This window comes from Lutra lutra, chromosome 6, assembly GCF_902655055.1.
Source record: "Lutra lutra chromosome 6, mLutLut1.2, whole genome shotgun sequence".
Lineage (NCBI taxonomy): Eukaryota > Metazoa > Chordata > Mammalia > Carnivora > Mustelidae > Lutra > Lutra lutra.
In genome coordinates, this window is record NC_062283.1 from 100,225,755 (window position 1) to 100,249,526 (window position 23,772).

The following is a 23,772-nucleotide window of genomic DNA, read 5'->3' on the forward strand; positions in this document are numbered from 1 at the left end:
ATTTCTCTTTTTAAATGATTTATAGAATTATAAGGAAAAATTATAGTACATAGTAAAAAGGAAAGCACATGATTACAGAAAAGCCTTCTTTTTATAGTGTGGTCTGGCAGAAGGTCTGCTGCAAGTGAGGCTTCCAGAATATTAGCCTGGAACTGTCCTGGTTCTTTCTGTTGGACTTAAATGACAATACCCAAAGCACCCAAAACTAAAGACAAAAGAAAACATCTGTTCTAGTTTTATGTGAATTTCAGAATGTAAAAGAATCAAATAGTTTATTCTTTATCAATGTCAGGCTATTCCCTCTGCATATCTTATTTACTTGGTGAAGTCTAATTATAAAGACCCCAACTCATAAAATGTTCAAACATTTCTCACGGGATTATCATTTCATTCTAAAGGCACAGACTGTTCATAAGTGTTCCTAGGTTTACTCTTAAATTTTCTTTATAATTTTCTTTCACTTTCTTCATCCTATTTATGAAACAAGCCATGTTAAGTGATTTTTCACTGCTTATTATCCACATTCATAAAATCTTCAAAATAATATTCTACTAGGACAGATCTATCCAGACCAACTGAAAATTCTTATAAATAATTTCCCAAATGTTAGAATTCAAGAAAGGGGATTCTCTTGGAGTCATTGCAGAGATGCTGCAATCAAAAGTTTAAGAAAAGTATTATAACTGTGGCAAAATAGAAAAATATTATTCTACCCTAGCCCAAAACCATGGTGAAATGTTTTATAAAGTTCTGCTCATGTTCTTCAAGGAAGATAAAAGCAGACCTGGAAAAAGTTTCTAGAAAAAAAATAATGAAAGAATAGATCAGGGAACTACCATGAAATAAGAAGTCTTTTAAAATAGGATATCTGAAAAAAAAAATTATTAAAAAAAATAGGATACCTGAGTCTAAATGAATGTACAATTTGAAGGTTTTAAAATTTTGACTGTAACATAGGGTGACCTCTCTTAGCAACTGTCAGTTTACCTCTTTATACGCACTTCTAGCATTTATAACAGGGTTTGGGGTTTGTTATTGTTCTTTTTACTTCTTTCATAGAAATAAGGCCACTGTCAATTGTATAAAAGAGAAAAATGTTTAACTATCTAGAAATATACTGTTTTATAAAGAAACAATGACATAATGACATAACATTTTTTTTCTGGCATTTTCAACTTTAATGACTCATTTTTTAAACCTCAAATACATTTTAATTATTTTTATATTTATAATACTTTATTATTGTGATTCTGATGTCACTATACTACTAGACACAGTATATAATATATAGTCATTGATTACAAAGAAAGAGTGATGCCTAAAATTTAAGTGATTAAGACAACTCTTTAGCTTTCTGGTTAATTTTACTTATATCCTTTCTGCCTGGGCACTACAGTTCTTTCAGACATTCTAGCAGTACCTGGCCTCCAAAAAATGTTACCATTTAGTTTAATCAAAATTGTTTAACCTTGGTTTTATCATGTGACAAAGAGAACATCTGAGGAAAATTACCAGATTCCTGCTTAGTTGGACCCAGAATTCCTTTTTGTACCTCACCACTCCTGAAAAGATCCAGATCCAGAATTGTAGAAGAATCAGTCATTTCCCTTCCCCTAATAAACTCCTATCTATAGCCAGAACAACAAATATCTTGGACTCTAACTCAGCAGTCTATATCTGATGAATTATTCTTAGATATTACCTCTATTCATAGTAATAATAGCTGACATTTACTAAAGAGCTCATTGTGCTCTTGACATTGGATTAAGCATCATTTCATGAAATCCTGATATCAATCCATAAAACAAGTGTTACGATTCCTCCTCTTATAAAGATAAGGACATGAGGTTTAGAGAGATTTAGACATTTGCCCAAAATAATGTGGCCAGTGCCTGGGAAAGCCTGAGCTAGGATGCAAGCCTGTTTGGATTCTCCATGTGCAAGGAGAAATCTGAATGGGAGCTTTCCCCACCATATCAGAACTACTGCAACACAAATGAACCCACAGCAACCCTTTTATGGGACCGAAATAAGTTTAGTTTTAGGGGATAGCATCCACCAAAGAACCTCCAATGATAATAATTAATTCAGAATCCTACTGTTCCAGCAGGTAGTTATCTCTAATTTCTGCTTGTGTGAAACCTTCTTCTTCTAAGACCACACCCTCTACTTCTATCTCTCCCCTTATGTTGCCTTTCTACTTCTCCGTGTTTGAGATTTTCAACAAAGCTGAAGAGGAACACTGACTTCTAATTTTTTAAGATTTTATTTATTCATTTGACAGACAGAGATCACAAGCAGGCAGAGAGGTAGGCAGAGAGAGAGAGAGAGAGGAAGGGAAGCATGCTCCCTGCTGAGCAGAGAGCCTGACAGGGGCCGATCCCAGGACCCTGGGATCATGACCTGAGCTGAAGGCAGAGGCTTTAACCCACTGAGCCACCCAGGCACACCTGTTGACTTCTAATTTTTTTGAATTGAAAAAGTAACTAAGACTACAGAAACATGACAATTGTTTTATGACCGGATATGAATTGAAAAGACTTTTTAAATCAGGCAAATTAAGAAAAATTCCAGTTCACTCAGTAGCTGATTGCTTTATTAAGCTAACTGTATACATTTTCTGTTAGAAAAAAAAATGTCTTTCTGTAGCAAATATTCTTAAATAATTTTGTTGCATTTTCAAGAAATGCAAAGGCAGATCACAACTGCTGGTCAGTGTCAACAATATGGGTTAATGAGAAGAAAGACATGCTATGGTTTGGATATCCTTGCTTCATGCTACCAAGGGAGAAGATGAACTACATGGATCACTCCATCTGTGTGGCGCCGATGACTTCATGTGTTCTAAGTGCCTACAGATACATCAATTGTATTCAGTTGTCCTTTAAAAGTCTTTTCTTTTCAATCTCTAGACCATTTCTTAACATAAAAGAGCAACCTAAAGTCAGTTATAATGGAGGGAGTCATGGGTTGTGTCTGTTTTTAACTCTTCCTGACTTCTGTCTTTTCTAATTATCCCTGAACACCTCTTGTCCTGGGTTAGATCAGAGCATAGGAAGCCTAAATTGAAAACAGAGCACATACACTTTATACACCAAGCAAGGAAAAATGCAAAAATTCTATGAATGCAAGAGAAGCTTTGTAATTGTCATAGATATTTATCCAATGTTTAAAGACTCTTATCAGTCTGATACTGTATGAAGAGGCTGTGTTCTATACCAATCAATCAATCTTCATGAACTTAGTTGTTATGTGAATGCAAAGCATGGCAAAAAGAGCAAGTAGAGGGGCACCTGGGTGGCTCGGTGGGTTGAGCCTCTGCCTTCGGCACGGGTCATGATCTCAGGGTCCTGGGATAGAGCCCTGCATTGGGCTCTCTGCTCAGCAGGGAGCCTGCTTCCCCCTCTCTCTCTCTGCTTGCCTCTCTGTGTACTTGTGATCTCTCTCTGTCAAATAAATAAATAAAAATCTTAAAAAAAAAGAGTAAGTAGAACTTTGTAATTAGTTAATTAAGACACATCAGGAATTTATCTAAAATGTCATGCTACCATAACACAAAAGTTTCAAACAGTATGTGGGCAGGAAGTACATAAGAAAATTCCTTTTGGAATATTTTTTTCAAACACATAATGGCCCCAAACCACTTCTTTTTTCTCCACTGTCCAACCACGCTACCTCAGCATACCCCCAACCCTACAATGGACCTAAGGTGTCCCATGATCACATACATCCTTAGCATTAATTTTCCTAACATGCTAAAACCTCCTGGAGATGTTTGCCATTAACCCTAAGTCCTCAAGAAAGCCATGCCCCCACTGTTAACCCCACATTCACTTAGTCTGTAACCCTGGACAAGTTACTTAACCTCTCCAACTGGTAGCTTTCCCATCTGTACAATGAGGATAATAACACCTGTTCCACCCACACTGTATATGTGAAATCATAATGTCTGTTCTACTGTATATGTATGGGAAAATATTTACTAGCAACAGTAAGGCAGGAAGCATTCATCTGTGGCTGATTAACTACTGAGGTCATCAAACACCTCTCAACACCCCCGTAGAGGTACCACCAGAGACAGACACTTTGCTTTCAACTGTGATCGTCTAGAACAGGAGTCGACAACTTTTACTGTAAAGAAGTCAATGCTAAATATTTGAGTTTCTGCAGGTCATGTGGTCTCTGCTGCATCTATTCAATTCAGCTGCAGCCACAGATAATGTCAACAGATGGGTGTGGCCAGATTTGACCCCCGCCCCTAGTTTGCCAACCCTGTTTTAGACTGTGTAACAATTATAATTAGTTGGTGCGTTTAAAATGGGAGAAACGGAAATGGTTTCTGCCACTCCCCACTCCCTCTCCCAGTTTATAGTAATGAGGAAAATGGCTAAAAATAAGAGAGAAGAAAAAATGAGAGAAAAGATCATGTAGTAGCTATGTCACCTGCCCACCTATCCTCTTATTCTCTTCCAGGGAATTCGAAGGAGGGCATGAATATAAAAATGTTCCTGGGTGCCTGGGTGGCTCAGTGGGTTAAGCCACTGCCTTCAGCTCAGGTCATGATCTCAGGGTCCTGGGATCGAGCCCTGCATCGGGCTCTCTGCTCAGCAGGGAGCCTGCTTCCTCCTCTCTCTCTCTGCCTGCCTCTCTGCCTGCTTGTGATCTCTCTCTGTCAAATAAATAAATAAAATCTTAAAAAAAAAATGTTCCTTCACAACCTTTGAGGAATCTATGGTGGAAGAACCTGATGTGATACGATTTGAGAATAGGATTCCCACTGGCATTAGTCATGCCATGGGATCTTCAGGCAGACGATAGAGAATTAGCAGCACGTGTCTGCAAAGAGGGTAATGGAGACTGCTGCCCGCTACGTATAACATGCCCAAGGGGCTGAGTGCCCAGCAAGGGTGGAAGGAATCTTGGAGAGACAGCTGGCAGGCTACTAGAAGAGTTACCAAGGCAGAGGGCTTCAAAGCACACCACGGGAAGAGGGGATGAGGGGAAGAGCAGCTACACTTCAGGGAATCTGCAGCACCTGTGAGAATAGGGGAGGCTTTCTAAGACAGCAGAGGAGACAGGGCACTTCCCCAGTGGCCACTGCTTTCACCAGGCTGGGAGATGACAAGAGGACATAGAGGTAAAATGGCATGTGACCCATACACTTGCAGAGAGCCCTGCCCTGCAGCTCTGCTGTTGCTATCTTGAATCCCTTGAAACCCTTCATTATTTTTTTAACTAGAGGCCCCACACTTTCCTTATGCAGTGGGACCCCTAAATTATGTGGCCAGTCCTGACCACAGCAGGACCGTCTGTATGAGCCAGATACTGGAGTTGCTCCCGCCCTGTTACTTGCACTAAGCTGGTCATGTTAGCAAACTTCCCTACCTGCCCCCCACAGATGAAGCACCGTGTTTGTGTGATACCCCCAAAATATGGAGGAAAAGAGCTTGAGAGGAGGGAAAGACTGAAATGGAATTCTGGTGTGTTCTAGGACTATGTATGTATGTATATGTATATTGATTTAACTGAAAAAAGGAAAAGAAAAAAAAATCACCAGATAAAACTGAATTTACCCAGAAGTATCCAGGTTAAGTTCTCCACCTCAGGTATTGGAGGGAAGAAGTATAAGTATAAGAGAAGTAACTAAAGAATAAAGTTGAATTCAGTCACAAAGAAAAAAAGTATTAGAATTAGGTCCCTGGGTTTTATGGGGTGTCTTAACTATGAAACATAACACTGTGTACAGTGTATAAATCATAAGTGCTATAGGACCTTCAGGAAATATATGTAAATGAGTCCTCCTTTAAATCACATCACTAGTACTCCTGCTTTAGCTTTGAAAAGAAAAGCAAGAAAAAGGACTCATGTGGGGACTGGAGGCAACCAGAGCTCAGGGATTTTCCAACAATGAAATTTTTGTGTAGACCTTCTGAGAGGAGATTTATGAGAAGCTTTTGGAAAGAGGGAATGATACAGGGGTTCTCTGCCCCAACGTTATCCATTGTCACTCTCTGCCCCCTCCTTTTAGACATCTTTCCTGTCTCCCCATCTGTGTTCCTCACCTATGCCTTTCCCTGAAATTATAAAAATAAGATCCCAGTGTTCTCATTCTGGTGCACAAGGGGGCTTCCCAACCCAGATTTGCCTTAAGTGTGTCCCCAGCCCAAACATAGCCTCTCACACATCTGTTGAACTATCACTCTTCCAGAATCTCAGGGTGCAGTTAAGAAATCAACCTCTTTAAAAGTAAATTACATAGTAATGTCACTACCCTAACTCTATACTCCTCAGTCTTTATGAACCCTAGTGAATCTTTGAATGAAATTAAAACACAAGTAGCCATTTTTAAGAGGCTAAAAGTAGGGCAAAGACGGTATTTCTTTAAATCATACCATAAGGGGCACCTGGGTGGCTCAGTAGGTTAATTGTCTGCCTTAGGCTCAGGTCATGATCCCAGGGTCCTGGGATGGAGCCCCACATCAGGTTCCTTGCTCAGGGTGGGGTCTGCTTCTCCCTCTCTCTCTTGCTCCCCCTGCTTTTGTGCTCTCTCACTCTCTCTCAAATAAATAAAATCCTTTCAAAATCAATCAATCAATCAATCAATCAATCAATTATACCACTAGGCTGTTCAATGTAAAATAAGCCCTGGCTGAGGGAGACCAAGAAGACATCTTGGAACATATTTTTTCCTCCTCTTCCCCTCTGAACATGCTTAATGTCCAAGTCCCTTTTCCTCCATTACTAAGTACCAATGTCTTAGTCCAATATCCCCTTTTCTGGAGAGCCAAGCTGAGCCCAGAGTTCACATACCAGTTAAATCTTGGCTCCTAAAGCTTGGGTTGGGGATGAGGAAGCCAGAAGACCAAGATTATCAGCCTGCCAGAGCTTTAGGAGCAACTACAGGGAGAGAAGCTCCCTCTGAAAGCCCAGGGCAGTGTTTCCCAAACTTCAGAGTGCTTCAGAATCACCCAGAGCACTTATCAACATGCAGATTGTTGATTCCCACCCCCAGATTTCCAAATCTATGGGTCTAGGGTGGGGCCGGAGAGTTTGCATTTCTAACAAGTTCCCAGGGGGTGAGAATGCTCTTAGTCCCAGACTATACATTGAGAACCAACCTTCTAGGACAAGGTAAGACTAAGATAGGTCCAGAAAATGGCAAAGAGGCCTCAAGATATCTACCTATTTCACCTAGAAATTCTCTGCTCTTCCCATAACTAAACTAGAAATACTTGACCTGACTGGAAAAAATATATATTATTTGTAACTATATACATTACTGATTACATGCCTAATTACCATCCTCCAACAGGGTCCCTATTTGAGAGTTTAGATTTGTAGGCTAAAAAGTGATATCCTAAAGGCCAAAAACTCTTTGCAGATATGGGGTAAAAGGAACAGTTAATTAGACATTTTTTTTTTTTACTATGTATTATTTATTTGTAAATTTTCATTTCTTTTTTTAAGTTTTTCTATAAATTCCAGTTAGCTAACATATACAGTGTAGTATTAGTTTCACGGGTACTATATAGTGATTCAACACTTCCATACAACACCTGGTACTCATCATGACAAGTGCTCCCCTTCACCAATATCACCCATCCTTCTGCTCACCTCTCCTCTGGTAACCATCAGTTTGTTCTTTATAGTTAAGAGTCTGATTCTTTCTCTTTCCCCTTTTTCCCTCTTCTCTCTCTCTTTCTTTTTCCCTTTGCTCATTTGTTTTGTTTCTTAAATTCCACATGTGAGTGGAATCATGCAGTATTTGCCTTTCCCTGTTTTCACTTAGCATAATACTCTCTAGCTCCATCCATATCACTGATCTGCACCCCAATGTTTACTGCAGCATTATCTACCATAGCCAAACTACAGAGAGAGCCCAAGTGTCCATTGACTGATGAAGGGATAAAGAAGATGTAGTATATACATATACTACATCTTATATGTATATACTTATATGTATACACTACATCTATATATATATATATATATATATATATATATATATACACACACACACTACATCTATACTATATATACAATGGAATATTACTCCTATCAAGAAGAATTAGACTTTTTTCAGAATATTTCACAAAATAATCTAGATACAGAGATTTTATTGAAAAAAAAATCAGAATATCTGGCACAACTGAGCCCATTTTCCCATGTAGTTACATTTAGTTGGAGCTGAGTCATGGCTGACTCATTTAGACGAAGGACTTACTAGCTCACCACCAGTCCTTACCACTCTCCACTACCTCTTGAACATTGAGACCCAAGAATCAATTGCCATGTATTTATTACTACATTTGCACTGTGTTCTTCTTCTAGTAGAGAAATTCTTCTCTGTAACTAAGGATAAAAACAAAAGCTACATCAAGAAAGCTTCCTGTTTTAAGAAAAAAAGGAGAGAATATTAAGTAATAATTATTCTTATGGGCTTAATATGCAAACACTCTGCCAGTTTTATTTGTTTATTATCTGCCTATCTTCTGAAACCTTTTGAGTTTGGGTCCAGTCTGAATGAGCCTGGATGGCAGGGAGAAATGCATGGGGGAGGGAGCAGAGGCAAGGGATAGACTGTGTGCAGGATGGTCAAAGAAACCTCCTGCAAAGAAATTGTTCAAAAGGAAGAAGCTGTAGTCTATCATAAGTTTGATCCAAGGACAATGTCACTTTGCAATGGGGGAGGAAATAGCGTGCATAGCAGGGAATATGCTCGCGGGGGGGGGGGGTGCCTCCACAGACATGTAGTCAAAGCTAAGGCTGACAGGGAGCTACAATAAAGGCATAAACGGGAAAGAGAGGTGCACGAGCGAAGGCTCTGTAAGGAGCTGGGTCCTGGCTTTGAGAAGTGGTCATGCAGGAAGCATGGAGAGGATTGGGGGAACTTCTGCATGGTCACTATTGGAACCAGTGGAAGAAGCAGAGGCACCAATAGATTTTCAAGCCCGTTCAAGTGCAGGAAGGCATTTGGAGGGCCAGTAGACACCCTCTGGGGACCACCTCTTAAATTAACTTGCGGAAGGTGGAGAGAAGGTTCTATCTATATTAATTTAGGGAGGAACTAAGACAAGAAAATACCTCACTAATCTCTTACTACTAAATCCTTGGTTTTCTCAGCTTGAGAACTATGCGTTATAGTTCATTCTACAAACTTTTTTGTGCACCACTATACCAAACAACAAGCACCTAAGAACGATTCTGGGTGCAAGGACACAGAAAAATACAAAACAAATTCCTTCTCTCAAGAATGTCATAGTTCAAGATATTCATCTGTAAATTTTTTTGTCAGCTTAATGCATTATTTGAAAATATAATTAGTTATCCTAAACATTTGTATATTTATTTATGAAGTATAAGTGTTATGCTAATTTTTTAATGTATTAGGCATATTATATCCAAAATAGATAAAACTAACTAAATATTAATAAATATTATAAATAAATATAATGGATGTTAATATCCTAATGACTTCTCATGTGAAAAATGGTCTACAAAATAGATACTTAAACAGATTTTTAAAATAAAAGACATCTCAAGAAATGCTTTAATAACAATCTTGGATCTGAAAAATAACTAGATCTGATCCTGAATAAAATCATGAAAAAAAAAAAAACTGGAAGTGTACCAAGACAAATGGCTGTTGATTAGGACAGAGGGAAAGCTTTGAGGACTGAGAATTTCTCATATTGCAGTACTCCCTTGGGATCTAAGGGATGAGTAAGCTCTTTCCAAGCTAAAGGAAGAGTAGAAACAAAAGTGTGTTACTGTTCAGTGGCCTGATGGGAACTTAGAAGTTCAAAATGGTGGACAAGTGCAGCAAAATATTATGTCTGTAACAGAACATAATGGATTAACCCAGGCAAGCGTCATCTTATAATAAGACTGTACTCTGTGTTTGCATGTTCAGCCTTCTAGTTTGTCCCTCATATGGTATTGTTATTCTTCCACATGAGAAAAAAAAAAAAGTGAACCTTGGTGGTTGCTATGGTAACTAAATAGTGGGAGCAAGGGCAGAGGAAGGTCAAGGAATGTTCTATAGTTACACATCAAGAAAGTACAAAACACAGGTTATTTTTAATTTTGGCTGTGTTCCTATAATGTTAATGTCTAAAAATTAAGATGTACGTAAATAGTAAAGTCTGTTTCTCATGCAACCATGAGAAAAAATACTTTCTCAGTAATTCAAAACCACCTCCTTATTTTGTTGACGTTTCATTTTCATCAGCTGTCATTCAAGCCAACCAAAATGCCCAAAGTGAGCATTTTCCAAATTTGTAACCAGGGAGGGCGTTCTTTGCCCTTCTTCCCCTTGTTTTCTGTGCTCCTCTGTTCTTAGTAGACTAGCATGACTCACCATCCGCAGAACACAAATTGAGAATTGCTTTTCTAGGAGTGGTGATGTGTTTGCTTTCTGTCATCAGTATTCTCTCATCTAATGACACTTGTGGCCAAAGACAAAGTTTTGCCAGGAAGCTGACGAACCAGCATAGGGAGGTGGCAAAGCTTGTGAACAGAGAGTTTTCCTCTAGACCAGCTATAGCCAGCTGTTCTGGACAGAGAATGTGCCTGCATTATTGGACTCCTGGGCCAACTGAGGTAATGAGCCTGAATATCCCTCTGTCCTCCCTATACCTCTGCTCTAAGAAAATGTACTCAGTGGCTCATGGGAGCATAAGAAGAAATATAAAACAGAAAAACCAAAAAAATCAAAACCACAGAAGATAAGAGAACTACCTTCTAAAAATCTCTCACAATACCCTATGTAAAAGATATTGACATATATAAATTGTGTGAAAATAGAGTTTCTTTTTCAAGAATTGTAAATGGCTGGATTTTGCTTGAACCAAAATCCTAGACCGGGACCACACAGTTAGAGGTTTTCTATTCCTCCATAGATTTCACTTAGATTATAGACCAATCATGCCCTACATTTGGTAGGCTGTTCAGATTTTACTAAAGTTCTCACTGTTTTCATCAAATCATTTTGCTAATTATATATTTATTATAAGTACCATTCCCTACATATGCATGTGTCATTGAAAAGGAAATTTTAGAATAAACTTTCTTTGTCCCTTTAAAATATATTGCTCAAAACTAAATTTAAAAACAGAATTCATGTTACTGTCATTAGTGAAATTATTTTCAGGATCCACTCTATTATTTTCATTCAATGCATGCTTATTAAGTAATATCAAAGTATCCAGCACTGGGTAAAGAAAACAATTCTAGGTGGTTTGTATCATTATAGAACTCACAATCTAGTAAAACTGTTCCAATTAAATAGGTAAGTCAAGGGTGGGACCCAGAGAAATTAGTAAGATCTTTTGCCTGTGCTGATGATTGGCTGAATGAGTTATTTCCAGGTCAGTCATTTTAAATTTATTATAAAAAATGAATCAATATTCCTATCTCAAAGCCAGTTCAACAAAACTGTTACTAAGCACATTTCCTATGCAAGACGTCATAGGTTTCATCCACAATGGCTCACAGAGAGTGACTATTTAATGTGCTCTTTAAAACATTGTTCAAGTACTCTGGGGACACCTGGGTGGTGCAGTCCATTGGGTGTCCATCTCTTGGTTTTGGCTGGGGTCAAGGTCTCAGGGTCATGGGATGGAGCCTCACCACCAGCTCTGTGCTGATTGTGGAGTCTGCTAAAGACTCTCTTTCCCTCTCCCTCTACCCCCACCATGCCCTCTTGAGTGTGTGCACTCTCTCTCAAATAAACAAATCTTAAACAAAATTTTTTTAAGTACTCTGTATTCTAGCAGTGATTTTTTTCAAAGCACAAAATTGTATCATATGTGCAATGGCAACTCAGAGGTCTCTATCACTTTGTTCACTTTTCTTCAGAGAATGATGTTAAGGTATTGGGGATTTCTTTGCTTTTTTAATCTTGAAATATGAATGAATGGATAAGTGATTGTTAGGGCCTTAACCAATAGTTAAATCATGTCTGCCTGAATTCAGATTCTGCATTTTTGTACCTCCGCCATTTCATAGATTGAGAACTTAAAATCATGTCCCCATAGACTATAGTAAGCCGGAAGTAAAATTACAGCCTCTCAGACTCTGCTCCCATCCATGACTGGGGACCTGCAGATTGTCCTCAAAGATCCTCACTCTTCTAGAAATAGAAGTCCCCGCAGGGAAAAGGCAAATAACTGTGTTCCTCAATGATGTCCTGACAACTATCTAGAGACTCTGGTATTTCCTTCTCTCTGGCTCCTGCTGCCAGTGGCCTCTCCCGCCATCACTGAAGCTGCTGAGAGGTTATCAAGGCAACAAAGAAAAGATCTCAGGAAGACCAGAGCCTCCACGGTTTACCCCAATGCTCAGATGCTACCCAAACTTCCCACACATTGAAGGCTTTGGTGGGGCCAAAATCTCTGATGCTTTTTAAAGTCTTTGGGGTCACAGAAGCCGCAGAGTCACAGAAGTCACTGCTGCAAAAAGCCTCCACCTGTAACTGTAAATGTACCAAAAGTTGGCAGCAAGGGTTGCCAAGATTACACCGGAGCCAGGAGATCTAGTGGGATAATCTGGTTGAAAGTAGGAACAAGGGATTATAGATTATCTCAAAGATCCATTTGCTTAGAAAGCACACTTATGTCCTATATCACTAGTTGTTTGGTGGACCTGTAAGCAGTTGCTCTTAGAGATTATGGGGCAGATAAAACCCTGTCCCCAAGCTATTTTTTGATGATGACATAGCTGGAAAATTTCTCTCCTCCTAATTCATTTTGGTTTGTCATTTTAGGCTCCTGATATGTCAAAGGTTTGGTGAAGTTTCACTGGACACTGGCAGAAATCCTTCAGACATGGGTTAAGGACAAAGGGCAGTGATATGCTGGTAAACTAAGTCTCCAGTGGGGGAAGGGATTCCTGATTGGTAGGTAGATTTGCAGATTTCTGTGGCATAAATACCCCCTCGTGGCCAATTTCAAGCTACCACCATGACATCACTGAAGAGAGCGCTGAGAAGAGATGAGCACAGTCAGCTCCTGCAAGCCAGCTGGCTCCAGCATACCCCTGAGAAAGGGCCAACCAACTGCGGCAACCTCAACCTCCTGCTCGTTCTTTTCCATGCAGGCAGAACCAGACTGGAGAGAGTTCCCTGCATTCCTAAGTAAGAGATTAGGAAGACAGAAGTAGGGGAAATGGATGTATCAGATAAACCCAGAATCATTTGCTGCTTCCTTCCCTTAACCCTCTGCCTGCCTGACAAGAATAAGCACATTCCACCAAGTCCAGCCTTGCTCCACAGTATTGTGGTTTTTCAAAGCAGATGGAAAAGCACGCCGAAGGAGGAAAACATAGGGAGGAAATAATTTGTCTTCTTAAAGTATGTGACGATAAGCTAGGGAGAAAATATGTGAGTTTGTACTGACAAATTTCAATAGCCTCTGTAAAGAAAACAAGCTGGATTTTGAACCGAAGTCAATGTTTTGTTCTTGTTTTCTTTTCTTTTATTAGAAATAAAGCTTCGTTCATAAGGATATTGGCTTTCTCTTCTTCCTCACGCTCCTCATTTCAGTAATCCTCTTGGCCCGGAATGCCTCCTGGGAGAGCCTGTGTCTGTGAATTTCGGTAACAGTTACTGATGTGTTGCTACAGTCAGGCATCTCTCCTTACTCGCTATGAAGTAACAGTCTGAAGTACAGTCCAAAAGATGATGTCAAAGATATATACAAACGGTGACCTTGAAGGTTTCTAATGCATCTCTAATGGAACCAGCAGAGCGGTGCTCGTTGGTCGGTCAGGAGCTTCACATTTTGGTGAGAACATATTTGAGCTGGGGAAGAACTGTTGTCAAGAACCAAGAATTAGTCATCAGTAAGTTGGCTAGGAGGCTAACTGGACATTCCAAAGAAATTAACTGCTCACTGGACATTTCAAAGAAATTAACAGCTCGCTTTGTGCCTCAGTTTCTCCATCCTAGGCAGGTGACAGCTAACTGTTCTTTTTCATAGTTGTAAGCGATGAGGTTTTAAGAATTAATTCATTGAAAAGTAAGATTTTAGGTAGAAGGCCCTGTGTCCAATGGCAATGTCTGTCACATTGCATTGTAACAATTCCTGTATTAGCTCAGATACATTCTATTACTGTGGCACAGTGACAGACCAAAGACAACCAGTTTTACTGTCATGAACTCAGGAATATGCTTTTTCCAACTGTGCTTAATTGTATGCCTGCTAGTGGATCATTTGAGGCAGAAAATATTAGTCGAAACCTGCTTTATCACAGGTTATGTATAAATAGTGAAGCTATAAAACATATAGTGTTATGAGTTTTGTCATTCACTGAACTATGGGATAAATCCAACATCTGGACTTCATCCTTTGGAGCAAGACTATTCATAGCACATGATAAGTATATTCGGCCCGGAGACTTTGTTTTTTTTTCTTCTTATTCTCTTTTATTCCACAGAGATTTGATTAGAAAGCTTTAGATAAATTTAACCCAAGTAAAAAATAAAAACGGAAACAGAAATGGTTTTTTTGTCTGCACAGCTTTGGTGTCCTTAACCATTTTCCTCATCACACAAGATCATAAACTGCTTTAGGACAGAAACTGTCTAACTCGCTTTTGTAACCCCTTCAGCAATTAGCCTAGAGCTTACACAAAATGTATGAGCAGAGGCGCCTGGATGGTTCAGTTGGATAAGCGTCAGGTCATGATCCCGGGGTCCTGGAATGGAGTCCCACATCCGGCTCTCTGCTCAGTGGGGAGTCTGCTTCTCCCTCTCCCGTTGGCTCGTGCTCTCTCTCACTATCTCTCTCTCTCAAATAAATAAAGGACATCTTTTTAAAAAACGTATGAGCAGGGGCGCCTGGGTGGCTCAGTGGGTTAAAGCCTCTGCCTTTGGCTCAGGTCATGATCTCGGGGTCCTGGGATAGAGCCCCGCGTCAGGCTCCCTGCTCGGCGGGGAGCCTGTTTCCTCCTCTCTCTGCCTGCCTCTCTGCCTATTTGTGATCTCTGTCTGTCAAATAAATAAGTAAAATCTTTAAAAACAAAACAAAACAACATATGAGCAGTACATCTTTGTGTAATTGGATTAAATAAAGGTGGGGAAAGGCAGTGTTTGAGAAAACGCAATGAACACCAGTATATTCTACTTAATCTCCTGAAAAAGCTGGCCCCATTCCAGTTAAAATAAATTGAAGAATGTGAGAAAATGGAGACGGATCTCTCAAAACTCCTCAGAAATTATAAGCACCTCTGAATGTTGCTTCTACTCATGGGCTTTTTATTAAGAAGATGGTGAATTTATAGGATTCCCAAATGTAACAGAGAAATCAGGGGAGCCAAAAAGTGACTAAACGATTCAGAAACGAGATAAATTTTGAATGACTCCAATAGACAAGCTCTGCCAGAGATGGGGGTTACAAACAGGCTGCTGACCAACTTGATAGGCCAATATTACATTCTCCTCAAATAACCTCAAATGAAATGTCTCCAGATATCTGCATTCTCACCCTCAGCGCATTGACACAGAGGTCTGACATCATAGCAGTTCCCCAGATTGTTGAGAGAGGAAATCTAAGCTCTTATAGTAAGCAAATATAGTCAGAGCTGGAGGTTGCAAAGCCATGTTCTCTTAAAATACAGGATAATAGCTACAATGTACAAATAGAGAAGCCCTTACAGTATGTAGGAGGGCACATACAGGATAATAAAAAGTAAGCTATTCTTAACACTATGGAACAATAGTCACCCCTTGGAATTAGTCACAAAGCCCAGATTTTGAAGGGATTTAAATAAATAAATGGATGATTGAAATATAATAGGATACTAAAAAGAAGTTAGGAAATATTTATGCATAACAGTAGCCTTCAAATATAATGTCCTAGAGAGCAACTGCTGTACTCTTCCAGAAAGTTTACTGCAGACCTCCTATGATCTGAACGTTTGTTTTCTTCCCAGATGCATATGTTGAAATCCTAATGCCCAGTGTGATGGTATTAGGGTTGGGGATTTTGGAAAGTGCTTAGGTCATAAAGGCAGAGCTCTCATAATTGGTATCAGTCCTCTTGTAAAAAATCTCACAGAGCTCCCCTAGCCTCTTCTACCATGTGAGGACGCAAGGAGAAGGTCCAAACGAGAGCCTTCACCAGAACCCAACCATACTGTCACCCTGATCTTGAAATTTTAGTCTCTAGATAACTGTGAGAAATAAATTTCTGTTGCTTATAACCTACCTGGGTCACAGCAGCCCAAACATACTAAGACAGGACCCCTATCTAAAACAAAACTCTAGGTTAAAGGGACCACACATTTGAACTAGGGCATGGTATCTTCTTCCTAATGTTGAAATACAAATTAGGCCATGACTAAGTAATTCTCAAATAATAGAAATCCTTCCTATTATATACACAAGTCGACAAATATTTCTTGAGAACCTACTGAATGCATCACGGATATCCTCCCTCACCGGAGTCAATAGGAAAATACAGGTACTTGCAAGGCCATATATTATCGCTATGATGACTTGCTTTTCCTAACAAAGATAAAAAATATATACAATAATCGCATTGAGTAGATGTTATAAATAATACAAGGAAATAACTTCTGAATTTTTTAAAAGAAACTCATTTTGAAAATATATTGTGGGCTCTTTTGGCAACTTTTTTGTAAATCTAAAATTATTTCAAATTAAAGTTAAAAATTACATTGTGGCAAATAAGAAAATGAGATATGAGCACTATGAAATATAAGTTGATTTTTTTTAAACGCTTAGCTTTAAGTCAGGAAAATCCTAAGAACCTAGCAATTCAGGATTCCGCCCATCTTCCCTGACTTTCACAGCAAGTCAGCTAGGTTTACTGCCAGGCCCAGGATGGTACAGGAGGTAAAGGAAAAGCCGCAGATGAAGAGAATTTTCTCTATGGTTAGGCTTATTGAAGATATTTAACATGTGTACTCTTGGTAGCCATGCAAATCAGCAATGGGGAAATGCTGATACCCATCTACGAAGCATAAGGGCAGGCAAGATCTGCTTCTTGAGATCAAGAATCGCATGATTCCATGAGACCACATAGATGAGGGCGCACTGGGAAACCGCCCACCCCCAATTTGTCACTCTGACCTTTGACCACAGTGACTTCTTTTAAGAAAATGGGTGTGATTGAAGAGGGAAACTTCCTCCTTTCTCCAACTTCATTTCCTTTATATTCCTTCCCAAAACACTCACCCATATAAATCTATGTCTGCAAACATGGGGGATCCTTAACCAGCAGTATCAGTGGAGTAACCCATCCCAGATTCCCTGACAACCCAGCTAATGAAAGGAGGACTAAAGAATTCCCATAAGAGCCATTTGGGTGTTTGTTTTTGTTTTGTTTTGTTTTTCTTATCATTAGAAAGGAAACAAAGAAGGAAGAAAATGTTTCAAGTTAAGCTATAGAAGAACACTATAACTGCAAGAGTCCACAATGAAAAATCTTAAAGTGAAAGCAGAAAGTTTCTTCATTATTTAAAAAAGAAAAAAGATTCCCTAACTCACTTCAATTTTTTAAAATTTGTTTTTTTAATTTTTTTTTAAGATTTTATTTATTTGTTTATAGAGAGAGAGAGCAAGAGTACAGGCAGGGGGAGCAGCAGGCAGAGAGAGAAGCAGGCTCCCTGCTGAGCAAGGGGACTGGATGTGGGACTCTATCCCAGGAAGCTGAGATCATGACCTGAGCCAAAGGCAGATTCTTAACCACTGAGCCACCCAGGTGTCCCACATTTCTCCAATTTTTATATTAAATGAAAAATAAGAATATTAAAAAATTTGTAGTTAGAATTCATTATACCCATGAAATATCTATTAAGCAAAAACTGAAAATAAACCCCATAGATTTTCTTTTTTCCTTAGAAATTTTTTTCTCCAAATCACACTATTTAAAGCTCCTTATAAATCATGAAGCAAAAGCAATCATCAAAAAGAAAAGCAAACATTTACAAATACATAGGCCAAAAGCATTAGCATTACAAGTGTCCCTCAGTTTTCAGAATATATCAAGGAAGTAAGCAATTTTTAAATACTTTTCAAAAATCTATGGGTCAGTCTATCCCTGTCCCTCACTAGCTCATTTCTTCAGCTCACACTTTAATTTTTCTGAAAAATTTAAAGAACTGTTTTATTTTCTTTTATTTATCTTTAATTTTTTTAGAGAGAGCATGTGGTGAGGGAGGGGGCTCACGGGAGAGCGAGAGGGAGAGAGTGAATCCAAAGCAGGCTCCATGCCCAGTGCAGAGCCCATGTGGGCTCTATCTCACAACCCTGAGATCATAACCTAAGCCAAAATCAAGAGTTGGACATTTAACTGACAGAGGAATCTAGGCATCCCATAGAACTATTTTAATAACACGTAATCTAACATGATTTTGAGGGAAAAAAATGGAAGGAATATATACTGCATATTGATTCCCATCCAGACCTGAATCGCTGCATGACATTGGGCAGCTCACTTCCCCTTCCTGTGGCATTTGTAAAAATAGTGGGATTGCACTTGCTTAGAAGGTGCTAACTAGAGCCCCTTGGCCATGCCTAGTCTTTGGATGTATCTTGTTTGCCCAGCCTGTTTTAAAAACTGGGGAACTTCACATTTAAATCCAGATTTCTGATTTCTCTTTAAAAATGTTAAGACTGGCAACACTGGGCCCACATGCCCAAGTGAAAACAAAGGTTGAAACTGAATAGCAGCTGTTCTGTTTGGATAAAGCGTGGATTCTTGGTGTTCAGTCACCTGCCTGAATGCTGACCATCTAAGGTTTTGATGAAGCAGGTGACTTCTAGTTTCTTTCCACTCCAGCATTCTCACATTTAAAGTGAGCCGTATGACAAAGTCCATTAACCTCTCAAAGCGTCAGCTTTGATACTAATAACATTGGAGAGACAGAATGACATACTGAGTGGGGAGCACTCAGCACATGCCACACGTGTAGAAAGTGCCTAACAGACAGTAAAGATAACAATACAAGTAATAGTGAGCATAGTGACTCCAAAACAGTTCCATAATGGTCAATTCCAAGTGAAAATTAACGAGAGAATTCTTCTCTTCCGAATGAACCATTAGTAGGTTTTTATTTTACTTACTGCACTTGCCAGGTCACAGTCTATCATTGGTTATTATTATTAAATATACATAGCCAGCCAGTTTAATAGAAAGTTCATGCTGGGCTTGCTTCTCATTCATGTAGAGGCCACAAATGAACCCAGATAAGACCCTATAGGAGTTTTTGTCATAGATGTCCCCACCATTTCAAGTTGCTCTATAATCACTCATACACAGTGAACCTCCCTGTTACTCACAAGTCATACACCTCTTACATTAGACTACTTGACTAATAATGGAGCTTGGATGGGCCTGTTCTGGTGTAATTGGCACAGATTTGTCCATACGTGACATGAAAAGATTCATTTTGAAATTAAATATGACTTACACATACCATCCCTGTGTATATTTCTAGAGGAAAAAAAAGTTTGTAAGTTCTAGTCCAACAATATTTCAGGCAGCAAAATAAAAGAAAAATAAAAATAATCTGTACACCCTTCCAAGTTTTGTTAGAGCTTTTACCTGTATTTATATAGGTGTTATTTATAATGCCTCAGAACTTACAACTGATGAAAGAGAACTCAGCTAGCAGAAAGGGCATTCCACTGACTTCCAGTCCAGTGTAAGGTGGCAGCTGAGACAGATGCGACCAGGACAGCCAGAAGGAAACTGCTACTGTCAAGGTAGTCTGACTTCCACCAGAACCTGGAGAGCCCTCCCCCATCTCCACACTAACTGCTCTGCCCGCCCTGTCAGCCCCTCCCCCTCAACTCTGAAGAGCTCTCTGAGGAATACAGAGAACACAAAAGGGTCTTTGTGTCAATCCTCTCCTCAGGATTCTTAAGTCATTTGCTATTATCCAAAAGTAGCTTTTGGTCAAGCCCTTCCCTTCAAAGAACCAAGCCCAGCTCCTCTGTGTTCCTTGAACCATCACCCTTTCTGGAGTCCTCTGGACCTCTCTCCTCCTCCTTACCACTAAACCCACGGTTCTTTCAAGTGTCAACTCAGGAATTACTTCCTCTTTCCTGGTTCCCTTAGGAAAACTTAGCTGCTTTCTTTACTCTCTTTGAATGTTGTTCATATAACTATGGCAACTACCATGTTTATTTGCCTGTGAGTGAGCTTCTTGAAAGCAAGAACCTAGTTGTTAAATATTTTTCTTCCTAGCACCTAATACAGTGCCTGGCATATTGTAGGCAACTAAATATTTGTTAAATATTGAATAAATGGAACTGCTCACTTCGCATAGCCTATATATTTGTGGATTCCATTCTGCAAAGTCATAAGACTCTTCTCGTTACCAGTACAAGTAATTAACAGTGTATTTTTGCATGTCTTTCTTCTCAATACATTTTGCTTTCTTCATTTATTCCTTTGGGACAGTCCATCTGTTTGAGCTTACTACCTATTAACAACAGCAAACTATGTGATCCCATTAATGTGGTAAGTCATTATTTTGCTGAATCATACAAATACAAAACTTAACAAGTATCATAGTATATTTGTTATGAAATTTAGAGGATGATCATACCACACAGCATTTTGAGAACTAATTTCAAAGTGTATAATCAGACAGGTTAGATTACTTAAATGAAGGGATTTACTTATAATCATCCAGTTTTCAAAAATCATAAAATTTTTATTTTCTGAAACTATTGATATATTAGATTCTTACGAGAATAAGTCCCCACTTGTTCTACTCACCACTTAAATCCTGCTCTTCACAGCTAAAGGCATGTACTCTGCTAACCACTATGGAGAGGTAATGTTTGCAGCTGCAATCATAACAAAATATAACAAATTCTGACACTTAACGAGCCCAAGCCTGAATTGTCTCCAATGACATAACTGTGTCTCTTCTTAATTGAATGCTATGGAGGTAACCACTGCCTATCTTGGTGAAATCTCCCTCTTGCATGTTTAGCCCAAAACTTAAATGAGCTAACCTACATTTCACAGTCATTCACAGAGAAAATTGTGGCTGTGTAGAAGGGTGTGCTCTCTGTGAATGGGACTATGTACCTCAGTGGTTTCAAATTCATGGTGGCTTCTTTAGCGGTAAACATTTAGTTTACTTGGGTTCACACCCTTGACTTACACTTGGACAAACCTGAAAGCTCCAGCCAGCTAGAACTGCCAGCTTTTACATAGTTTTCTACCCACAACCATCAATCTCTCCCTGGCAATAAAAGGAGACTAAACCTTGGTTTGCCCCAGTGTCACCTGGGAAGATGATGAATCTTTCACTGATTTGAGCCAAGGATGACGTTCCTCAGAAAAGTAAACCCGGTGTACAACGATCTAGCAGTTCCATATTTTGGAGAGCCAGATTCCTTATACACAATGTGGCACATTTCCTGAACTGGCTAATTGAGCCAGTTGCTTCTGGCTTCTGGTGCCAAGTGTCTGCCCAATGATTTAAAACACCTTCCCTTTGGGTTTTTTAATATTCTATGTTCATTTCTTTGGTTAACATTGGTGTCATATCAAATGAAGTCACCAAACCTCAAGGAGAAGACAACTTGTCTCCAAAAAAGTAGAATATTTTTCTGAGGAAATGTTTAGTCAAAACCGAAAAAGAAAGGATTGAGACACATAGTTGGTATGAACATGGCTGGTCTACAAACTTGTGTGGTATTAAGAACCTACACATATTTTTAGCTAAAATGAGGTTTCAGTATAGATAGGAAGATAAGAGAGAAAGTGACTATAAACATAAAAAAGAGGATTTTAGATCTCTTCAAAGAATTATTTTTTCCTGCAAGATACATTGGTAATGAAACAAGCCTAATTCCCCGAAAATCATTTGCAATTTATCTTTTTCTTCTGTTTTTAATTGGCAGGAAGCATTTTCAATGAAAACTATAGTTTACCATGTATGTTAGTATTGCCAAGAACTGGATTTTCAAATCTCGGAACTTTGGATAAAATCAGTGTTACTTAATGAAACTGCAGGGAATCCCAGGGTTCCACCAATCATTTGAAGAGAAAAGGCGCTCAGTGTTTTCTGTCACTAGGTTTGTAGATATAAGATTTGCTTTACCTAGTTGAGAGCATTTTAAGCATTCATAGGACAGAGTAAAAGATAGAGGCTAGCTGTCTGAGAATGAAGAAGACTGTTTGAAAGCTAACAATGAGAACTACTAAGAGCTGAAGTTATTTATTCTTTGCAGGTACATGGGTTTTTGATTAAGGAAAGTTTGGAAGGATCCTTATTTCTCTTGATCACTCAAGATCTTTCTATTGTACCCTCACTAAACATCCAAATGAGATTACATGTTCATCTTAAAAGCAAACTGTATTTAAAAACCTACACAGGTGCGCCTGGGTGGCTCAGTGGGTTAAAGCCTCTGCCTTCAGCTCAGGTCATGATCCCAGAGTCCTGGGATTGAGCCCCGCATTGGGCTCTCTGCTCCATGGGGAGCCTGCTTCCCCCTCTCTCTCTGTCTGCCTCTCTGCCTACTTGTGATCTCTCTCTGTCGAATAAATAAATAAAATCTTAAAAAATAAAATAAAAACCTACACAGATCCATACATTGTCACAAATAGAAATCAGGCCTCTTCTTGTTCTTTGAAGATTGAGCCTTTACAAAGGGAATTTACTAAGGATTCTTCATCAGTATTTTTGAAATAGAAAAAAAAATGTAATATCAGATTATCCTCAAAGAAAGCTGTTCTCTACAAATAGAGTAACATCTAAAACAGCTGAGGAAAAAAGTCTTTGTAATTTTATGTCAAAGAGGGCATGCCAGAGACTAAGTAGATTTGAAATCTCTTTGTATTGGAACTTTCAAATTAATTAAATTAACTTTAATCTGGGCTGGCAAATACACGGCATGAATTTTGTCACACCTTCCTCCCAGATCACTAATTGATTGTGGCATCCTTTGGCTGCTGAGCCTGAATACATTCCCGGAATCCTCAACATACCACCCAGACAACCTCTACTGCAGATCAGAGCGCCTATTCACAAGGGTGTGTGTTTGGTATTTCTGCTCTCATTCTTTTAAAATGAAACATGATTCATTCTTAGGTGCTACTGCTACATAAAGGAGATAGTAAGTAAATCCTTTCAAAAATAGATGCCTACGTAGCATGGTTAAACACAAAGCTGATAAACCTTAACAAAAGTAGAACAGTACAGGAAATCAGTTCCAAACACCAGTGCTTATTTGACTGCTACGGTAAAAATTCTGAGACACTTACTCCCAAAGCCACTCCCCAGAATGAGTGACTATACCTTCAACTCCCAGCTCATACCTACCTCAAACTCTAAAGTTATGAGTGTTTATAAATACTCAATCAAAATAATCCTTAGGGTGTGGGATTTCACTCAGAGCAATATAATAACCAGTTAGAACCTATTACTTAAAGTTAAAGTACACATAATTCTGATTACTGAGTTGATATATCTGACTATTTTAGAAGAGAATGCCTCTGTCAGCTTATTAAACAAACACAAACTATTATAGAACACCTTTTGAATTCAAGAATTAGTTGATATAGGGGCGCCTGGGTGGCTCAGTGGGTTAAGCCTCTGCCTTCGGCTCAGGTCATGATCTCAGGGTCCTGGAATCAAGCCCCATGTCAGGCTCTCTGCTCAGCAGGGAGCCTGCTTCCCCCTCTCTCTCTGCCTTTCTGCCTACTTGTGATTTCTCTCGTCAAATAAATAAATAAAATCTTTAAAAAAAAAAAGAATTAGTTGATATAAGTAATGTAATGA

The 23,772-nt window shown here is 39.0% G+C and overlaps 1 protein-coding gene across 4 annotated transcripts in view; it reads right to left on the bottom strand.

The window, feature by feature from the left end:
- Positions 1-23,772, bottom strand: part of FILIP1 (filamin A interacting protein 1) — a 235,154-nt gene that overhangs the window by 118,261 nt on the left and 93,121 nt on the right. Inside the window, exon 1 of one of the 4 annotated variants that reach the window (XM_047732374.1) lies at positions 3,984-4,002. The exons of the other annotated variants lie outside the window; for them this stretch is intronic. The gene's annotated coding sequence lies outside the window, so the exon portion shown is untranslated. Of the gene's footprint in view, positions 1-3,983; positions 4,003-23,772 lie in introns of those variants that run through there. 4 annotated transcript variants of the gene reach the window in all.